This window comes from Trichechus manatus, unplaced genomic scaffold (genome assembly GCF_000243295.1).
Source record: "Trichechus manatus latirostris isolate Lorelei unplaced genomic scaffold, TriManLat1.0 scaffold00050, whole genome shotgun sequence".
Taxonomy (NCBI): Eukaryota; Metazoa; Chordata; class Mammalia; order Sirenia; family Trichechidae; genus Trichechus; species Trichechus manatus.
The window spans coordinates 519508-542173 of NW_004443986.1; the positions used below are offsets into that span (position 1 = coordinate 519508).

A 22666-nucleotide genomic window follows, 5' to 3' on the forward strand; every position below is an offset into this window, starting at 1 on the left:
AGCATGACGATTAGTCCCACTCTGATTTTACCCCAACACCACCCTCAAAAATATTCCCCATTTTGACATATGTAGCATGACTTTGGAATTTTCTCATTTTCCTCTCTTTTGATTTGAAATTTTGTCAAAAATATTTATTTTCCTGGCTTAAATTTGATCCTCATATCTATTTTGTTATATCATAATATCTTTCATAATACTACATAATAATCATATGTTCATTATTCATTCATTTCATCCAGCAAAGTTACTGAGCACCAATAGATGCTCAGTAGATCCATATATGCCAGGCATTCTGGAAGGTAATGGAAATTGAAGTGCAGTGAATTACTCAATATGGTCCTTCTAGCCATAGTCTTTGTAACTTCCACCAAATGTCTGGGTGAGACTATGCAAATGAGGGGATTGGATAGCTTGCTAATGATGTAAATAATGTGCATAGCACACTTGCAGGGTGGGACCACAGAAATAAGGTGTATGGAACCCTAATGAGGGGGCTGGTCAGTTTTGTCATCCTGCTAGGCTTAAAATGAGCCATCCCAGAAGCAGGAAAGGAGGATAGCACCACCACCAAGAAAAAAGAGCCAGGAGTGGAGCACGTCCTTTGGACCCAGGATCCCTGTGCTGAGAAGCTCCTGGAATCAGGAGACCAAGAGAGAGAGCTGTAACACAGAAAGATGGTGAGATGTGGCAGCAGAGAAGTGGTGGCAGAGAAACTGTGTCAGTAGAAGCAGGAGACCGGCAGGAGACAGTGTGGTGGGCTTCCCAGACCACAGAGGGAGAAAGCTGAGTGCATTTGGGCAGGAGGCTTGCTGGTGGAGTATGGTGCTTCTGGGCACTTGGTGGAGCTGGGTTTTCCAACCCACTGAGCTAGACTGCCTTCGGGCCTAGGCTTATTGGTGGAGTGGGGTGTCTCTGAGCACTTATCGGTAGAGCTAAAAGAGCTCTGTAACACTTGCAAGAGTAGGGCAGAGGCTAGGCCGAGGGACTGAGGGTCAGAGAGAGGTGTGCCTGCAGGTATGGCTGAGAAAAGGCTGTCCTGATTGAAGAACTGTATCCTGAGTATACCTGGATTGTAACCTGTTACTTCCCTAATGAACCCCGTAATCGTATTGTCTGTGAGTTCTGTGTGGCTACTGCAATGAATTATCAAATTCAGCAGAGAAGTAGAGAGTGCCATGGGAGGGACAGCTGGTATCAGAACTGGTAAAAAGTTTGGAGGGTGGGGGCATGTCTGACCTCCACCTGATAGGAATCAGCTGTTGATCTTGATTCTCCTCCCCCTTGTGAAGTTAGAGGAGGCCAGATGCCACTACCATGTCATTTTTACAGAGATGGATATGAATAAACACAGAATTCTTAATCTCAAAGAGATTAGTCTCCTCAAGAGAACTGACATGTATAAAAAAATTATAATACGCTGTAGTTAGTGCTACAATATTCAAAATATATATTTCCAAAAATGGAAAGTATTTAACTCTATGGATGGTGGATGTGGGTGGAGAAAGTTGGAAAGCGAGGAGAGTAAGGGAAGCCTTTTTGGAATTGATGGTATTAAGGGTCAGTTACAGTTTTCTGATGTTGGGTTGGGTGAAGATATTTCAGGATGATAAAAATATGTATGGGAATACAATGACATTTAAAATTACATGGCATGTGATTTTAATTATAAACACATGCATTTTCCTGGATTACAAGTGGCAAAGGAAAGGGTTGTGAAAAACGATGTAGTAAGGAGTAGTCATTGTCTTAGTCATCTAGTGCTGCTATAACAGAAATACCACAAGTGGGTGGCTTTAACAGAGAGAAATGTATTCTCTCACAGTTGAGGAGGCTAGAAGTTCAAATTCAGGTGCCAGCTCCAGAGGAAGGCTTTCTCTCTGTGTCGGCTCTGGGGAAAGGTCCTTGTTATCAATCTTCCCCTGGCCCGGGAGCTTCTCAGTACAGGGACCTCGGGTCCAAAGGACAGGCTTCCCTCCTGGTTCTTCATTCTTGGTGGTATGAGGTCCCCTTGTCTCTCTGTTCACTTCTCTCTTTTATACCTCAGAAGAGATTGACTCAAGATACAACCTAATCTTGTAAATTGAGTTCTACCTCATTAACATAACTGCCTCTAATCCTGCCTTATTAACATCATAGAGGCAGGATTTAAAACACATACAAAAATCACATCAGATGACAAAATGGTAGACAGTCACACAGTACTGGGAATCATGGCCTAATCAAGTTGACACACACTTCTGGGGGACACCCTTCAGTCCATAACAGTCATGAAGAGCCTTATAAACCTTGACTGAGAGCTTGGATTTTCCTATAGTTGATTGGGGGCCAGTTAAGATTTCTAAGCTAAGCAGAGAAATGATTACATTGCATTTTACAAAAATCATTTAGGCAGTCCTGTGGAAGATGGATTATAAGGAAAAGAGGTGAGAAGCAGGGTGATCAATTAGGTAAGCACTAAAATTATTCAAGTGAGAAATGACAAGAACCTAAGGTAAGCCTGATACTATGTTCATGAAACGGAAAGTTCTTTTTTGAGGTAGAACTGACAGCACCACGGACCAACCAGTGGGAGTGATAGAAATCAAAGGACAATGCTCAGGTTCAGCTTTGTGAGACAAACTGATAATAATGTCACCAACCAAGATGGGGAAAAAGCAGATGGTGAAGTGGAAAACATGCTAAGTTTGGTTGAGGATATGCTGATATTGGACTCTGTGGGACATTCACATGGAGTTCTCTGAAACTCCACAGATAGGGCTGGTTGGAGAAAATGTATCTGCATATGTGAATACTATTTCCAAATCAACTTAAAATTTTTAAGAGTGAGAACCATGTATTGCGTTGCTTTGTTATTTTGTTTTGTTATTGGATCCCCAAATGTGCAACTTGGCACAAAGTAGCAATCAATAAGCATACCCTGAATTGATAATAATGTACTGTATTCAGTACAGTTGAAGCTTTCCTGATTGTCTTCTGTAAGTGTCTCTTAGAGAAAGATAGACTCACCTTTACATTTGTTTTACAATGAGTACTAGCTGGGGGGTGGGGGAATTCATGATTTCAGAGAAAACTTTCTGAAGTGACAAATGTATTTCTTTCAATTAAAGGTAAACATTGAGGGAGTATCTTTTATGTAGTAATTATTTCTTATATTGATATAATTTACTTAGTTTCCCAGTCTTTTTCATGATTTAGCATACTCATAAAAAAAAAAAAAAAAACCAAACCCATTGCCTTTGAGTGGATTCTGACTCATAGTGACCTACAGGATAGAGTAGAACTGCCCCATAGGGTTTCCAAGGAGTGCCTGGTGGATTTGAACTGCTGACCTTTTGGTTAGCAACTTAAGTCTTAACCGCTGCACCACCAGGGCTCCAATGTACTCATAGTACATAAATACTATGCTTAAGGCATTGTTAGTTGGATTTTTTTTTTTTTTTTTTGTACTTGCAATCAAGAGTATTCTTTACTGATAAGTTTTACAGACTGGCTAAAAGAATATAGAGAGGATAAATGATTTGCACGCAGTTATACGGCTAGTGTCTCAGGTTCTTCCCATGCTATCACAATTCCTCTCTGAACATTTTTGCTGGCAAGATTCCTTGGAGATCTGTCATTAATTAGTAATATCTTACCAAGGTACTTTTCTAAAACAAAATCCGTTGTTAATCTTTATCCACTATCTATCCATTCTATTGGTTGGAAACTCCTCTGTCATTATCATTTCTTCTCAATCCTCACCATGATTCAAGAATACTGATAACTTCATTGTTTTTTACTGACTGTTGCAAAGATTGAAATAATGTTCTTTGGCATCTCTTAAACAGCATAAATAAATTGAGAGTAAGTCTGTAACAATATAGTAAACTCTTATTTGACTGCCTACTAAATGCTTTGTATTTTCAAATATTTCAAGAAATGATCACAATTTGATAGCAATTTTAAAACTTAAAAATTCATTCTTCGCATCCGAAATAGCCAGGTACTTATCTGTCAGTATAAGATGCTAATCATATCATCACATTATAGTTGTTAGAAGTATTTTATGAATTTTGAATTCTATTAAGTGATGATTTATTTTTTCCAGATAAGTCACCATGAAAGAGGCAGTTACTCATTACACATGTTTTTCAGCATATGTTGCAAGTTTATTTTAATGCTGAAGAGGCACATTATGATCAAAGCAGAATTCTGCCCAATTTAAACTGTTCCAAGCTATTTTCATACATTCACTCATGTAATACTGTAAGATTTACATTAAAATGAACGCTCATCTACAATTAAGTGATTCAGTCAACATTAAAAAAAAAGGTGCAAATGTGTGCAACGTGAAAAAAAATCCACAGATGTGCGAATAATCGCTGCTTGGGGGCCAGTATCAGAAAGAACAGTAGCAAAAAAAAAAGAATTCCAACTTTTTTATTCTTTCAATACTCTTAAGGTTTTTCTGTACCCAAATTAAAGGACACATACACAAAGCTCACAGTATTTATCCTTACAATCATAATTGGATTAGCTAAGAATAAATAGAGGTAAAGAGCAAATAATGAATTAAAAAGCAAAGATATCACTTTTTAAAGGATATCAGTTGGAGATAGATACGTATTTTGGCTTCTCTTCATTCTCTTATTCCTCTCTTCTGAGGATGAATAAATTTTAAGGAAAGCAAAGATTCACCAAGTTCAGAAAAGGTGCATGCATATTAACTAAAATGTTTAGCATTAAGACATTTAAATAAGAGGTAGCCAACTAGGATATAATAACCACCATCACCACCACCACCACCACCCCACCAAAAACAAACAAACAAAAGTGCTTCTGATCCTGGAGGCCAATCTGCAGGCCAGTACATATAGTTGTGCAGGCTATATGCTGCGTAACTCTAGAGGTCATCATTCACATCCTAGTCTAAGTGAATGCAACCTCCTTGAGTTTTACAGACCACTTCCTACACAATCATATACACCAGGGCCCAGAAAAACATCATGAGACTGTAGAAAATGTGAAGACGTTTATTCAGATGGGAAGGTGGAGATCAAAGTGCTTCATAATACTTCATCTCTGTTTTCATCAGGTTATTTAGGGACCATTGGAAGAATGTCCAGTCTTTACCTATTTCAGTAGGTGTGAGACAAAGAAGAACTTGATGCCAATTGACAATCTGCAATATTTAGGCAATCTGAAGCTGCTGGTCAAATAACACCCATCCAAAAACCAAACCTATCATCATAAAGTTGATTTCAACTCATGGCGATCCCATGTGTGTCAGAGTAAAACTGTGCTCCATAGGGTTTTCAGTGGCTGTGACCTTTCACAAGCAGGTCTCCAGGTCTTTCTTCCGAGGCACCTCTGAGTGGATGTGAACCACCAACCTTTCAGTTAGTAGGTCAGTGCTTAACCATTTGCACCACCCAGACACTCAAATAGCACCCATGAAAAGTACTTAAGAGTCATCCTTATATTCTATTCCCTCAGAGAATTGCAGAATAATTATCCCTTCATCATTTTAACTGAGCATACCAGTGACATTTATTTGAGAAAATATAAAGCTGGAAATGCCACTTACCAACAAATACATTCCTAAATGAGGGTGGGGGAGAGTTGATGCAATTGTATTAAAAAAAAATTACTGTTCATTAATGTTTTTCAACATAATTAACATTTATGGAGGGGCATTGATTTATATTATATTAAGTCACATACTTCAAAAAGAGGATGATGTTTTTGTCCAACAATTTAAGAATGCTCTGCTCTGGTAGAGGAAATTTAAACACATGGAAAACATATATTGAGGCCTTATGTATGTGGCCATGTTCAATTCTGATGTGTCTCAAAGCTCAATCGTTCTGATTTATCATAGCTCTTCTACACAGTTCTACAGGTAGCCTTGGTAAGCTGAACCTTCCAAGTGTGTCTATATCTGTGTCTACACAGGTAAATCTGAGTGAGAAAATGATTAGCCTGAGGTATCTGTTTAAGTCACTAACCTTACTCCTATTCATTAGATGAGGCTGCCTCTCCACACACAGTTTAAATATAAAACTGCTGAGCAAATACAGGGTTTATGATTTGGTGAGGAGTTAAATTGTCTAATAATTGTCTAAATTGTCTCATAAAAATCACTGGCTATTTGCCCATGAGAACTAAAGGGTTCAAGTTCTCAGTCAACTGGCTAAAAAGGAAGGTTAGAGTGTTTTTGGAACGTTATGAAACAGTCAAGACCTTGTTGAAACAATAGGGCAGCAATTATTTTCCACACAAAAAAGGATGCTAAAAGCAGGGTTATGACTATAGGAGGGTGAGGTATGCTCACGTGGATCAATCCAAGGAGAAAACAGTGTATTGCCATGAACTGATTGTTCTTAATCTCTGGTAATTATTTTTTATTCAGTTCTTTGAAATTACAGAATTTGTTTGTTTGGAAAAACTTTAAGTACTTTAATAAGTTTTCAGTATGTATGTGTGTGTGTGTAAGTCCACAACCTTAGGGGATCAAGAAATATATTTTTATTTCCAGCTAATCAACTTAATTCTGACTCCATGTTCCCATCACTCCATTCTATCCGTAAATTTTATCTCAGATATTGTAGGGGCCAATTTCCCTTCAAAAGTTGTTATAACAGATAGCAGGCTTTGGAAACAGGATTTCATTCCTGGAGTATCATGTTGCCACTGTTATTTACATCCTGCAAGCTTGGATTTGAATGCTCTAATGCATATGGGATAGAGAAAACTGGACAGGATGGTCCTGGGGGTCTGCCTCCCTAGATACATCCACAGATCCTCCTTCTGAAGTCTTGTCTCCTCCTCAGCACTCTTCCAGGGAGCCAGCTGTGGTCCTCCACCATTCCTGGGACCTACCCTTGGTAACCTTCTACCCTGCCTGGCCCAACTGAACCTTTTCTATCTCTTTCTTTACCTCCAAAAGTGTAGCTCTCTTTGGGACACCTCGTATCAACATTTCAGGGAACAGAAGTTGCAATGCGGTGGACAGGGGGCTGAAGTCTGTTCAACAGAATTGTTTGTCCCGTACCATACTGCGTTCTAAATGTTTGAAATTGTTGCTAGCATTTTTAAAAATAAGGAGATTCCACATATATCTCTGGTTCCAAGCCTCTTTTGAGAGACTGGAGAATCTGACAACACTGGATCAATGTGCCTCTCATACAAATAAGGCATACCATACCAATTTACTCAGGCTCCCACCCAGAGTTCTTCACTTCTGGCCTCACCAGGCATTTGTGATTTTTGTCTTCTGAGTTCAGACTCCTCATTGTTTCTGCATTGTACTCTCCAAAAGTCCTGGGACCATAAAGTGGGAAAGAGCCTGCCTAATTATATCTGTAAAACAAGGAATGGCAGAATACAGGCAGGCAGATCAATTAATCTCTAAATACACATATATTTATATTAAAAAATATATATGGATGGATATATTCTACATAATACATATATATTTGTTGCTGTGTGCCACTGAATTGATTCCACTTCATAGCAACCCTATATGATAGAGTAGAACTGTTGCATTGGGTTTCCTAGCCTGTAATCTTTATGGGAGCAGATGGCCAAGTCTTTTCTCCCATGGAGCAGCTGGTGGGTTTGAACTGCTGACCTTTTGGTTAGCAATTGAGTGTTTTACCAGTGCACCACCAGGACACTCTCTCTCTCTCCCTCCTTCCTTCCTTCTCTTCCTCCTTCACTCCCTCTCTCTCTCTGTTCCTTTCTCCCTTTCTCCCTCTCTTTCTCTCTATGGAAAAGCTCTAGACTTTGAGTGAGATCTCTTCTGATATATGACAGTAACCCACTGATGATTAATTCAATAATGCACATGCATAAAAAAAAATTGTACCAACTACCAGCTATACACTCCATAAAGATTTGGCGATACTGTGATGAGTTAGACAGACATCATGTGTATCCTCACAGAGGTTATAGGCTAATAAAGAGGAGTGGTGGTATGTTGAATCTTCATAGAAAAACAGGTGTTTTAAGTCAAATACCAATTGAAAAAAGTGACAGAGGTTATGACAGGGCTCAGTTTAGGTCCTAAATAGTTTGTAAACAGGGAAATTAACTCACCATAAGGGAAGACTTCACAGAGGAAGTCATGGGTAAGCAATTACCTGAGGAACATGAGACTCAGCCAGGTGAGCAAGCAGGCTGCAGTGGTTTCAGTCAGAGGAACAGGAAGTACAAAGACACATCAAAAGGTGAAATACAGCCTGGTGCTTAAAATGACCTAAAAATAGTCCAATATGGCTGCAGCACAGGATTTTGGGGGGCATGAGGGATGAGGAAGATTAGGCTCAAAAAAGCAAGCAAGTGTATGGCATAAGATTTCATAAGTCATATTCAAGAGTTTGGATCTATGTGGAAAACTGTTGACCCCATTGATATATATTAAGCAGTGGGATGACAGCTGAATTTCTTTGGTATTGAGAAACCACATAAGCCCTCCAAATTCCAGTTTCTTTATCTGTAAGTAAGAATAGTATTATCTATCTTGCCTGTCTCACCGTATTATCACAAAGATCAAGTAAAATAAATACTATGTGCTAAAGGTCAGCAAACTCTAAGGTACGTGTAAATCTTATATTGAATTAAGTTTATTTACTGTTGCAATTATGCAGTTACATTGGTAGGAGGATTCCTTATATAGCTAAATAAGTTTTATTATTTAAGGCAATGGTAGTAAAGTACAATTTATATCAGTTACTAGCAATTAATTAAGGAAAAGACATATATGATACATATTAGGGTAGAAAAATGTGAGAAGTTATAGGTGTTTAAAATAACTTCTAATTAACTTTTTTTCTCTTATATTGTTTATTTTATTGAGTGATGAGAACATTTGCTATGTTTTCTTGCTGTCCAACACTTCTTAAGCAACCTCTCTATGTTTCAGTGTTACGACTTCTACCCTTAGCTAAGAGTAGAAGCTTATTCCCCCTGCCTTCTTTGGGGCCAGTATATGACCAACAGCAGGTGATCCTATAGCAAGTGATTCATCAGAGGGTGATCCATCAGCATATAATCCATTAGCATGTGATCCATCAGAATATGATCCAACAATGTGTGATCCACTAATGCGTAAGCCAACATGTATGATCCATTAGAATGTGATCCATTAGTGTGTTATCTATTAGCATGTGCTCCATTAGCGTGTGCTCCATAGCATATGATTTATCAGAATGTGATCCAATAGTGTGTGATCAGCCTGTGATACAACAGGTGTGATCCATGAGAATATAAACCATCTGTGTGTGAACCATTAGCATGTGTTCCATCAGTATGTGACTTATAGTTTGCCAAGCAGGTACACCAATGTGACACTAGTTTGGAACACAGTGACTGGAAGAAAGAGGTGCCAGGCAGATAGGATTCTGGAAAGGAAGGATGGCACGGAGACATTTTGTATGCTGAGGGGAGGGAGCAATGTCTGAATTCCTAGAGATAGCATCTTGCATCCAGAATCTGTTTGGTGAGCTGCTGCCCTCATGCTCAGAAGCAGAGACAGTAAGATTTCCTGTGGAAAAGTCAGATGATGTACCTTGTGTGTGGTTCCTGGCTGCACGGCTTTTAAGCCTAATTCTCTGTCCCTTAGAGAGACTCTGGGGCTACTAATCTCATGAAATTAATTGCTTTTCCCCTTAAACGAGTGAGATGGATCCAGTAATTTGCAAGTAGAAATCCTGACTGATAATGTGTCCAAGTAAAACTACCATTTTTATCCTGAATTGGCAAACTTTTAGTCCCGCTCCTTTATTATAGTTGTGAACGAGGGTATTGGAACTGTGAGAATGAGAGAATAAATTTGGAACAAATGAGGAGAAAGCAATGAATTTCAATACTATTTCCTCAAATAAATTCAATATATATATATTTTAAAAAATTAACAACCCACAACTGAATTTAATTTATTAACATAATTTTCCATGTGATCCTTTTGTTGTGTGCCGTCGAGTTGATTCCGACTTATTTTGACCCTATAGGACAGAAACTTCCTCAAAGGGTTTCCTAGGCTGAAATCTTTACGACAGCAGATCACCAGGTCTTTTCTCCCGCAGAGCCACTGGTGGGTTCGAAACACTGACCTTTCTGGATATCAGCCAAGTGCTTAACCATTGAACCACCAGGGCTCCTTTGATCCTTGATTACATTGTTAGAATTTTGTTTGTAAAGCACTATGACCTTTTCAGTGAAGCTTTATAATGATTAAACATGCAAGCTTTTTAATATAAGAGTTCTAGGTCCAGATAGTTGCTCCTTATTAATTGTGTGACCTTGAAAAACTATTTAATCTTTGCAAGTACCTATCCCTTCATTTGTAAAATGAAATAAAAATACCACGTGAAAGATTACATTCAATGTACTTAGCACAGTGCTTGGCACAGGTAAGGTGCTCGATAGTTGCTGTTAATATTTTTAGCAATAAAAACATTTAGTTGAACTCGTAAAGTATTCCAAGAAGAGACTAGGAATAGTAAGTGCATGTACTCTGGATTCTTGGACTCCTAGTGGGAGTGCAGTATTAGAAAGCCCTAAAAACTTGAAGGAACAAAGACTAGTCTAGGATAAAGAAGTATATTCTAGTTAATGTTCATGATTGAAGTAGAAGGCAAGAAGGATTAACGGGGGTTCAAGTTCTACTTCAAACAGTTCTCCACCCTGTGACTGGATGCAAGAAATTTTCAAACAGCTCCAATTTCTCTCTCTGTATACACCTTTTCTCTTCCTCTCTCCTCTGTGAATTGATGTTTCGTTGTGTCTGTATGTACACAGATGGCAGTATTGCTGTACTGAACACATAGTTTAAAATGAAAATAGTTGCATACATTTCAGAATATTTAAGAAAGTTGGCTTGTATTGGGTCCTTTTTCTTTGTTTCTTCTCCATTCTAGCTTTACATTTTTAATTTTGGAACACAAGAGTAGTAGGTAGACTCTACAACTAGCTCTTGATTCTCTAAATATTCACCAAGTACAATGCTAATGTTTACTTAGTTTCATATTAGTACTCTAAGAGCTGTCAGAAAGAAATACAAGGACATTCACAGCCTCCATGATATGGCTAGTTTATTTTTTCATTTATTCTTTTTACTTCTTGATTCTTCCTTTTAGATTCTCCTCTTTCATCCACTTTTCATCCATTCCTTAATTAGCTCACTTCTAGGTAGCCTGTATGATCTACGCAATGAATTACTGAATTATTGGAGTGATATTGACATGATAGAGTGCATCGCTTATCTTTTCCATGTGGGTACATATAAAGTCTCAAACAGGATACAGTTATGGCTCTATGCTGAGTGTTGAAATAAGCCGTCCTTACATATTGAGGACAAATGTAGAAACCTGAATAACTACTACTACTGATGGAAAAAAAACAAAACAATGCAAAAAAAAAAACCTTAAAAAACCATCACCACTCATCAATTTATAAAATGTAGCTCATGTTTAAACATTTATTTGCTTCTAATGAATAATGAAAGGCAGTTCCAGCTCCCCCCAAACTAAAATTAAGTAGCACTGAAATTCCTTTTCATAGAGAGATCTGTGGCTAAATTAGGTATTTGGGAAGATACAGACAGCGCTTGCAACTTTAAAAACAGGATCAAAACACTGTGATGCCCTTTCCTCACTTCAGTAGGACAGCAACTACACAAGGCTATTCTCTAGAGTAATGATCTTGCCTCCTTCCAAAGGTTTTTTTATCCCATATTCAGGAGGTCATATTCAGTCTTCAGCTGCACAGAGCTCCACTTCCATTAATTTAAAATGGGGGCTTCAGAGGTTCACATACTGCAAAATCTTCCCCTTAAAATGTAAGCTCTCTACCCATCTTCCATTTGAAGGCAAACAGGAGAAATCAGCTTTGGAAAAAAGAAAAAATCTATACAATCTATCTTATTCACTAATAAAAAATAAAGAAATTAACAAACCAGAAATTAATAAAATATTCCTTTAGTTAAAGATAGTTCAATTCTAGATTTTTTAACCTCCTTTAGGCTCTGGTATTGTTATTTTTATCATCATTATCATCATTTTGTTAAGCTATCTGGCAGAAAGAAAAGGTTGTTCACCCTATGACTGTCTCTTTTTAAAAATAATGTTAAGCAGTCATTGAAAAGAATGAAAGAAATCCGGTTGAAGATGCAGGTGCACTAATAAATGGGTGGTCTTTGGATTACAGTATTTATGTGTACTATGGCAAAGCTGAACAGAAACCTAAATGTTATACATACAAAGTGGTACAACAAGAACATCTGTGTTGGGGGGAATGAACTGGCATGGCTCACACCTCCAGTGCCAGGTGCAAAGGAAATTTCAATACAGCTTGAGTAATATTGACTGCTAGCATCTGCCTGCATCAGATTATCTCCTACGTTCCTAGTCTACCACTACCCATTAGAGTATTTATATGATACATCTGGTGATGCAATGGCCAAGCAAGAAGTAGCAACCCCTCTATTACTGGGGGCAAATGCCTGACTCTTTAATACAACACAAAGGCAAACAGGAATTCTTTTCAGGTCCAAGGGCAGCTAGCCAATACTATGAGACTGATTAGCAGATAACGCTCCAGGGTGATGGCTGTTTTGTCCTTTCAGTTTAGTTAGACACATATCTATGCGCATAATCTTGAGTAGCTTAACTCTTTGTTTAAAATTATGTTTCTGAATATCATTTCCAGGATCATACCAAAATGTTAGTGTGCTGCCAGAATCATAACAGAGTTTTAATGTTAGTTGTCTCCATCTAATTGTCAGAATGAACCAATGTGGTAGATGGGAATGATGGAGATCATCTATCCAGCAATGTCCACAACATGAAGCCTCAAATACCTAACAGCCCATTCTACATAAAGATTATGTCCCTCTCCTTGTATCTCTAAATCCCCCTCATCCTCACAAGATGGCCAGGCCACCTACTATAGAGAAACTAGAAGTCATCAGATGTTAACTGCTTCAAAATTCCACCATTTTAGAACCTATTCAAACCAGCATCCACCTTTTCTCCCTTGCTTATTTATACACTACATTTGTGGCCTCTTTCTTTATAGAATGAGAATTCCAGAACACTTAATTGTGCTTATGCGAAACCTGTCCATAGACCAAGAGGCAGTCATTCGAACAGAACAAGGGGATACTATGTGGTTTAAAATCAGGAAAGGTGTGTGTCAGGGTTGTATCCTTTCACCATACTTACTCAATCTATTTGCTGAGCAAATAATCTGAGAAGCTGGACTATATGAAGAAGAACAGGCATCAGGATTGGAGGGAGACTCATTAACAACCTGAGAAATGCAGATGACACAACTTTGCTTGCTGAAAGCAAAGAGGTTTTGAAGCACTGACTAATGAAGACCAGAGACTACAACCTTCAGTATGGATTATTCATCAACATTAAAAAAAAAAAAAAAATCCTCACAACTGGACCAAAAAGCAACATCATGATAAACAGAAAAGATTGAAGTTGTCAAGAATTTCATTTTACTTGGATCCACAATCAACATTCATGAAAACAGTGGTCAAGAAATGAAACAACTTATTGCACTGGGCAAATCCGCTGCAAAAGACTTCTTTAAAGTGTTAAAAAGCAAAGATGTCACTTTAAGGACTAAGGTGCACCTGACCCAAGCCATGGTATTTCCAATCACCTTATATGCATGTTAAAGCTGGATGATGAATAAGGAAAACCAAAGAATTGACGTCTTTGAATTATGGTGTTCATGAAGAATATTGAATATACCATGGACTGCCAGAAGAATGAACAAATCTGTGTTAGAAGAAGTACAGCCAGAATGCTCCTTACAAGGCAAGATGGCGGACTTTGTCTTATGTACGTTGGACACGTTATCAGGAGGGACCAGTCCCTGGAGAAGGTCATCATGCTTGGTAAAGTAGAGGGTAATGGAAAAAGAGGAAGACCCTCAAGGAGATGGATTGACCCAGTGCCTGCAACAATGGGCTCAAACATAGCAACAATTGTGGGGATGGTGCAGCATTGGGCAGTGTTTTATTCTGTAGTACATAGGGTCGCTAAGAGTCAGAAGAGATTCGATGGCCCCTAACAACAACAACAACATCTCTATAAAGCAAACTATTTCCTCTTGTGTCATATCCCCACCTTTCCGTGATGTCTCGGGCAGTCTCCCTGTCCATTGAATACTTTCCATCAGAATTTTAAGGAGCTCAGCACTTTCTCCTTAAAATAAATACTTTCTAATTTTATCACCATCACCAGTGCTCCTCTCTTTGACAACCAAATATCTTTACAAAGTTACCTAGTTCCTCTCCCACTTACTTCTCAAACCATTCACATCTGCCCACCCCACCCCTAACATTTCAATAACATTTATCGCATTAACTTTGTAAGTAATGTCCTTCCTTGCTGCTATAATCAAAGGAGTCCATCATCCTGATATTTCTGCAGCATTCAACATACATGACCACTGCTTCTTCATGTAGTCTCTTTCTTTAGCCTCTGTTCTGTGACATTCATTTGCATGTTTTTTTTTTTTTATCATTATTTTTCTTTCCTGCCCCTTTGGCTACTTTTTCCTAGTCTCCTTTGCCTTTTTATTTTCCTTTATTTAACAATTAAAGATTGACATTTCTCAAATCTCCGTCCTAGGTCCTCTTTTCACTATACTCTTTCCCTGGAAATTCTCATTCACTTCTATGGCTTCAATTGACATCATTTTACATATGATACACACATTTTAATCTCAGCTTAGACCAGGTCATCTTCTAAACTTCAGACTCTAACATCACACAGTTGACTTGACATTTGAATTTAAATGTCTCATAAATACTTCAAACCTGGTAACTTCTGAAGTTAACTCATCATTCTCATTCCCCTCAAAATGCCTATTCCTTTTCTAAAGTCCCCAATTATCCAGATTTCATGACTATCTGCCCAAATGATTAAGCCAGATAACTTCAGTTATCTTCGACACTTCTGCCTTTCCAAATCTGTCTATAGGTTTGCCAATTAACTTTAAAACATTAAACAAATAATTCATCAACATGCCCTTCTTTAAAAGACAGTAACAATATCCTCTGGCCATCTCTCCCAATCTTTGTCCATCTCTTTCACTACTTAGAAGTGATATCTAGTATGAATTTGGTGTATATCCACACAGATCTTTTTTCTATTCTTATGTATCCTCATGTATGTGCCAGTTCAATTTAAAATATATGGGATATTTTTATAGGTCATTTAAAAAATGATAACATACTCTGTAATATGCTTTATTCAGAGAAGAACATATCCCAGCATTTCTCTGGCTATCAGTACAGTGAAATTGTACATACTTCTCTCAGTCTTGCTCTCTCACTATGTCTCCATTTTTCCCTTCCCAAATACTCCTTACTTTTCCACTTTGTTCATCTCTGAATATGTGGAAGAATATGCCAAATATAAAAAATCCCAGAAGGTAGAAATTCAGAGTACAGGAATGCATTTGTGATGAAATGGCTAATGAAAAATCTGGGAGATACTAAAAAATGTTGAGCCACATTTTTCTCAAGAGTAAAATAGAAATGTATTCAAAGTGCCTAGCAAAGTGCAGAGCCCCACAGTAAGCATACGTATTAATCATTCTTCTTCCTTCTTCAATATGCACATTCTCTCTGTCTTAAATTTTATAAAGGTCTATGCATATAGATGAACCTTAAATAACAACATTACCGTAACATTTGCTAATATTTTTTGAGCTCTTAAGAAATGCAGTTAGTATACCAAGTGTTTTATATGCTTATCTCATTTAATTTTCAAATAATCCAATATGGAGAATACTAGCATTATCTCAATTTTATAGATGAGGAAATTGAAACACATAGAGTAACTGGCCTAATTAATTAACGGTAGAGCTAGGACACTTGCAATCAGGCATTCTGATTTTAGATTTGAGTTCTTACTCAGTAATCTACATTGCATCTTTATGCACTGAAATCATGTATATATGAGGGAAAAAATATTTGAAAGACACACATTTTATTCACAAAAGTCAAACATTTTCAAACATATTTATTTATACAGTGCTAAGACTGTTTCCCTCTGTATGCATGCCACTGCATATATATGACTTGGATATTATTTTTTTAAGCAGATTAATTTTGCAGATTCACTCACAAATAGTTACCAAGTTCTTAACTATGTGTCAAACCTTGTGCTAGGAATTTAAAGGATTGAAAGCAAACAGCTATTCCTGTCTTCCTAGAGTTTACAGTCTAGTGAGGGTAACAGATTTAAAACAAAAACTAAAATACATAATTAAAAATTATAACTAATTTTATAAAGGAAATGTAAAATATGCTATAATGAGAAAGAACAATAAAGGAACATAATTTTATTCTTCCTTTAACTTTTTAATCTGGACAAAAGCTGGAGGTAAGGAATATGTTTAGGAAAAATAAAATGACTGTGGTAAATATGGGTGGATACTCCTCAAATCTCAGCCAAAGTCAAGATTTTTTTTGGCCTTCTCAAGACCATAACAAGTGTATTATTATTACATTTATTGAGTAATGACTAAAGTTTTTATTATTATTATAAATGCATGCAAAGTATAGAATGAATAAAGGTGGTTATGACAATACATATAGTAAGATACCATTTTCATCAATAAGTATGTATATGTGTGTGGGTGGGAGGTGTGTGTATTCAAAAAATAATTAAAAGAATTTATAGCAAAATGCTGGTTATGGTTATCTTTGAAAGATGGAATTATGAGTTATTTTTTCTCCTTTTCAAAAGTTTATATTTTGTATATATTTTATTAGTGTTTGTAGGAGCCCTGGTGGTACAGTGGTTAAGAGCTGTGGCTGCTAACCAAGGTCAGCAGTTCAAATCCACCAACCATTCTTTGGAAACCCTATGGGACAGTTCTAGTCTGTCCTACAGGGTCACTGTGTCAGAATCAACTTGACAGCAATGGGTTTTATATTATATTAATAACACCACACAAATGCATTGTTTTTGAAAAGTTCTTCTGAGCCAGTAACATAGCTTCTTATTTCATCTCTCCCATTGAATGAGAACTTGGACAAAGTGAGAAAATCACTTTACTCTTTGTATCCAAGCTTTCACATTAAATGACAAGAGAAAAGGCTAGAAGAACTCTTAGGCTCCTTATAAATAAATCCAAAGTGCATCATATTTCTAAAAGATAGTTAGGAGGATTCTAAAGTACCACTTGGATATTAAATTTTTACAAAATGAGAGTAATTCATTTTTAAATAATATCACCTTTTTGTTAATAATAGTTTTAATAACAATAATTTTGAAAATAATTTTCACCATTGTGAACAACTGTCCACTAATTTTCTCTACCTTTGACTGAACTGAATGCTTGGATTCTTGTTTACTGCCTTGATACATAAATCTTTTCTAGATGCCAAATCTCCGAAGTTAGTGCTCCAGTTTCAATCTGGCTGATTTTTTTTTTTTCCCCTTTTTTTGTTTCTGTTTTGTATTTGAACTTAAAAAAAAAATCTTCATAAACTTTCTTGGTTGTTGATCTTGAGTCAGCATTCTGAACTATTCCAAAACTTTGTGACCATTGTCAACTTCCGCAGTAATTAACCATGCCAAGTTTATACAAAATTCTATGGAAACTAGTAGTATTGGAAATTACAAAATCCCTATTTAGAGCATAAACAAAAAGGAACAGAACAGACCTCAAAACAAGCTGGAAGCGAGAAAGATGCAAGAAGAAAAAAATAACATCATTCATTAACGTACAGACTTGTATGAATATGTTCTGCATATCTGAGGCTTCCTCTGTAGATTGGCCCTTGACAGAAAGATATGCTCCTCTTAAGGCAACAAACTCTCCACTATTCTCTTTTCTTTCCACTTGCCTTTTACCTTTTCCTCCTTTCATCCATTGAGATCTAGGTGGTGATTTCTACTGCATCTGATTCCATGGTCCTGCTCAGACCTTTGCAATAAACTCCCTTATAAATAAACCCTCCTCAAGTTATCCTAATTTGAATGTTTAATGCATTTCCTGTTGAGACCATGACGAACAAGGAAAGGCTAGATTTTATTTGGCCTTTAAGGAAGATAAGTTTTATTTGGTAGTTAGGTTGAATTCATATAAACTCACACATATACCTACTAGACATAGCTATGTGTTCATAAGTCTGCAATCATCAAAGAGTTTAGATCACGTAGAATTTGAGCACCATAAATACTCATTTTCAATATGAAGTATTCTAATATTAATGTGATTAAAATAGAGAACAGAACAAGAAATGCAATGGTTTACTCAGAGGAAATGGAGAAGGAATTTGAAATATTTTCCAAATAGATAATAAATTTGAGCTCTAGCCTAACCTAGACATGACACTTAAAGTCATATTTACAAGGTCATAGTTTTAAAAAGAGTTATAAATCTTTATCAAGATATCTATATGTGTCTCAACAATGAAACCATCGTGCAAAAGCACTCAATAGTTAAATAAGAATAACATTATAATATGAAACTAGTGAAAACCACAATGATAGTTGCTCAACCTTGTAAGTGAATGTGTTGGTGGTCTAAGACGTCTGCCAACAAAAACTCTTTTTATGCTATAAATTGACCAAAGGCCAAATACTAATGGGAATGAAGACCTGATCTACTTTGGAAGTGTCTCTTGCCCACAGTAAATAAGAAATAGCTTGAAGGAAGGTAAGTGAAGGCCGATCATACTTTTGTCCATTTATGAGTTTTCTAAACTAAACTATTCTTTGAGGAAGAAGATGAACCAACATTACAAGACAGAGATATTTTTAACAGCTTTATTGAGATATAATTCACATGCTGTACAATTTACTCCATTTAAAGTGTACAATTCAGTGTTTTTCTAATGTATTCACAGTCATGTGCACCTATCACCATAGTATATTTTAGAGCATTTTTATCACCTCAGAAAGTAAACCCATACCCTTTAGACACTGTCCCCTTATGTATGTAATGTGAGGTAAGGGTCCAACTTCATTCCTTTGCATACGGCTATCTAGTTGTCCCAGCTCCATTGAATGGTCCTAGCATCCTTGTCAAAAATAAGTTGACCATAGAAACATGGTTTTATTTCTGGACTCTCAATTCTATTCCACTGATCTGTTGTGTCTATATGTAGACCAGTACCATACAGTCTTGATTACTGTTGCTTTGTAGTAAATTATGAAATTGGGAAGAGTGAACTTTCTAACTTTGTCCTTCATTTTCAAGATTGTTTTGGCTGTCATGGGTTCCTTGCAATTCCATAGGAATTATAGAATCAGCTTGTCAATGTCTACAAAGACACCAGCTGGGATTCTGGTAGGGATTATGCTGAATCTGCAGAATTTGGGGAGAATTGCCATTTTAACAACATTAAGTCTTTCAATCCATGAAAATGAGATATTTTTCTTTTTAAGTTTCTTTCAACATTTTGTATTTTTCAGAGTATAAGTTTTGCACTTGTGTTATTAAATTTATTTCTAAGTATTTGATTCTTTTTTGAAAGCTATTATAAATGATTTTTTTTCTAAATTTAATTTTTGGATTATTAATTGCAAGTATGTGGAAATACAATTGATTTTTTACATTAATCTTATATCCTGCAAATCTGCTGAACTCATTTATTAGTTTTAATAGATTCTTTAGGGTTTTCTAATATACAAGATGATGCCATCTGTGAATAGAGATTGACTTCTTTTCCAAGCTGGATGCCTTTTATTTCTTTTTCTTGCCTAATTTTCCTGGCTAGAACCTCTAGTACAATGTTGAGTAGAAGTGGTTAGAGTGGACACTCATGTCTTTTTTATGATATTAAAGGGAAAGCATCCAGTCTTTCACCATTCAGTATAAGGTCAGCTGTGGGTTTTTCATGTATGTCCTGGGGCATAAACTGCCCCACAGACTGATCCAAACAAATTTAGTATCTTTTGAAGGGACAGTTCCTGAAGTCAGTGTCTGAGATTTGTTCTAATTTCAGGAGGGTGCTTCCCAACTTTATTTTTCTCTGCCTCTCTTCAGTAAAGCAGTTGGCCTACAGTTTAGCCTATATCTCCAATGAATCTACCAACTTCCCCTCATTTACCTTTCACCACAGCTTCTGCTGTCTTAGAGAGCCCCCTTAGGCAACTTCTCCACACCTATTGCAAATGAAGTTAGTTCCCCTTAGAAGGAGATTCAGAGCTTTCTCATTTAGGGCCTGCTTCTTCTCAGTGCAAAATCTCTGAGCCACAGCTCTGGCGCTGGGGTTAGGACAATGACATGTTTTTCTCTCAGTGATACTCCCATTTTAGGAACTAAGTGCTCCGTGGAGGCAGAATGAGAAATCCTGACGTCCTTCTCTTCCTGTGAAGACAACCTTCCAACTAGGAGCCAGAAGGAGAAGGTGTCCTGTAATCTTGTCTACACCTGTCTGGAATACAGTTTCCATCTTATTGAGCTTGGAGAGAGGAGGGAAGGCTTGCTTCTTGGTTCAAGGACAACAGACACTCACTGTTCTTACAGAGTTTTAGTAGATTTTCTTGAATAAATGTTTCTTCATTTGCTGTATGAGTTTAGGACAATTTCCAGACATTTTAAATGTTTGTGTGTATGTATGTGTGTTTAAATTTTCACCAGTTTCACTGGAGCTACTCATACTGTACTGCCAGAAGTGGAATTTTGTCTTTTTTTTTAATGGTGGTGGGGGTAGGTGACTGGATTTACTTGATCCATCCTCATATATTGCTTAAATTTTTTTCTTGTTTTATCTAGTTGAGACGCAGTCCAAGCATGGAACCAAAACTTATCATACATACACATTAAAAAGAGAATGACCAGTAGAAAATTGTGATGGATTTTTTTTTATAATGTTAGCTATTGATATAGATGATCACATGATCTATTAAGAGAAAGCAATAGTTAGAAATCAAGACAATGATTAAAATGAATGGATTAAATAAGAGTACAATTTTCCTACAATAGAAAGACCTAAATTTAGTCTCTAAACACAGTTAGCCAGGCTTATACTTGTGAAATGTGTTATTTTTATATAAAGGGATTTTTTTTTTAAAGTAGAAGAGTTCAGGCCATTTAGTCTGACAATTAATTTCTATAAAATAAATTAGAAAATTACTAGTGTCCTCCATATTTTACAGAATTTCTATTAATTTTTTCCTCCCCATGAGTCATTGATTTTGTAATTTTAGAACAGTTACTTAGTTTCAGTTCAAAATATTTGAAGGTCAAATTTTTACTTGGCTATAGAGATACAGGGATTGAGAAAATGTCCAATCACATCATAAATAACCTTTCAGAATCCCAGCAAGGTATAATGGAAATGAAATAAGTGTAAATAAATCAACATACACAGACACAAGCATATCAGAAATTATTACAAATGGTTGAATTTCAGGGAGAATGCTATTATAAATATGTGATCCCAAGTTACTCATTTTTCATGTTGATTCTTAGACTTAAAGCCAGATTCTTTCATTATTTCTGACCTGATACAAAGCAACATCTGGCATGTGCATGTTAAAAGGTTTATATGCAAGCAACGTACGTGTTTTCTCTTTTTCTGACTCTAAGAATTTTTAAAGGCAAGTAGATTGTTTAGACTGAAATGTGAGTGGCAACCAAACTAGTAAGAGAAAGGATATACATATACATATTATATACATATATATATATTTACGTTTGCCTTTTCTTGTCTTTTTATATAAGTGAGTTTACACAGTATTCTTTTGTGATTGGCTGATTTTGTTCAGCATAATGTCTTCAAACTCCATGCATGCTATAGCATGCATCATGACTTCATTTCTTCTACTGGCTGTGTACTACTCCATTGTACGTATGTACAACATTTGTTTATCCATTCATCTATTGTTGGACATTTAGGCTGTTTCTACCTTTTGGCTATTGTGAATAGTGCTGCAATGAACATTGGTGTACAAATCTCTCTTTGAGTCTCTACTTTCAAGTCTTTTGGGTATATACCTAGGAGTGGAATTTCTGAGTCATATGTTAGTTCTGGAGCCCTGGTGGTGCAGTGGTTAAGAGCGTGGCTGCTAACCAAAAGGTCAGCAGTTCAAATCCACCGGCAGCTCCTTGGAAACTCTATGGGGCAGTTCTACCCTGACCTATAAGGTTGCTATGAGTCAGAATCAACTCGCTGGCAACTTTTTTTTTTTAAATGCTAGTTCTATTTTTAGTTTTTTGAGGAATGGCCACATTGTTTTCCACAATGGCTGTACCGTTTTGAATTCTCATCAATGATGGATAAGGGTGGTTCCAATTTCCCCGCATCCTTGCCAACATTTTTTATTTCCTTTTTTTTTAAAAAACAATCTTAGCCATCCTAATGGGAGTGAAATGGTATCGCATTGTGGTTTTGATTTTCATCTGTCTGATGGCTAATGACGCTGGGCATCTTTTCATGTGTTTGGTGACCATCTGAATGTCCTCTTTGGTGAAATGTCTATTCAAGTCCTTTGCCCATTTTATGAGTGGGTTACTTGTCTTTTTGTTAAGTTGTTGAAGTTTTATATCTAGTTTGCTTACTAAATTCTTGTCAGATACAGGGTTTCCAGAGAAAAGATATATTTTAATATCTATATTTTTAATTAATTACACATTTAACTATTTTAACTGAAATTCTATGATTCACCTTTTTAAAATATATTTATTTTGT

The 22666-nt window shown here is 36.6% G+C and overlaps 1 protein-coding gene across 6 annotated transcripts in view; it reads right to left on the minus strand.

Moving 5' to 3' along the window:
• DGKB (diacylglycerol kinase beta) overlaps positions 1–22666 on the minus strand; it is a 782610-nt gene that overhangs the window by 69137 nt on the left and 690807 nt on the right. The window lies entirely within an intron of this gene.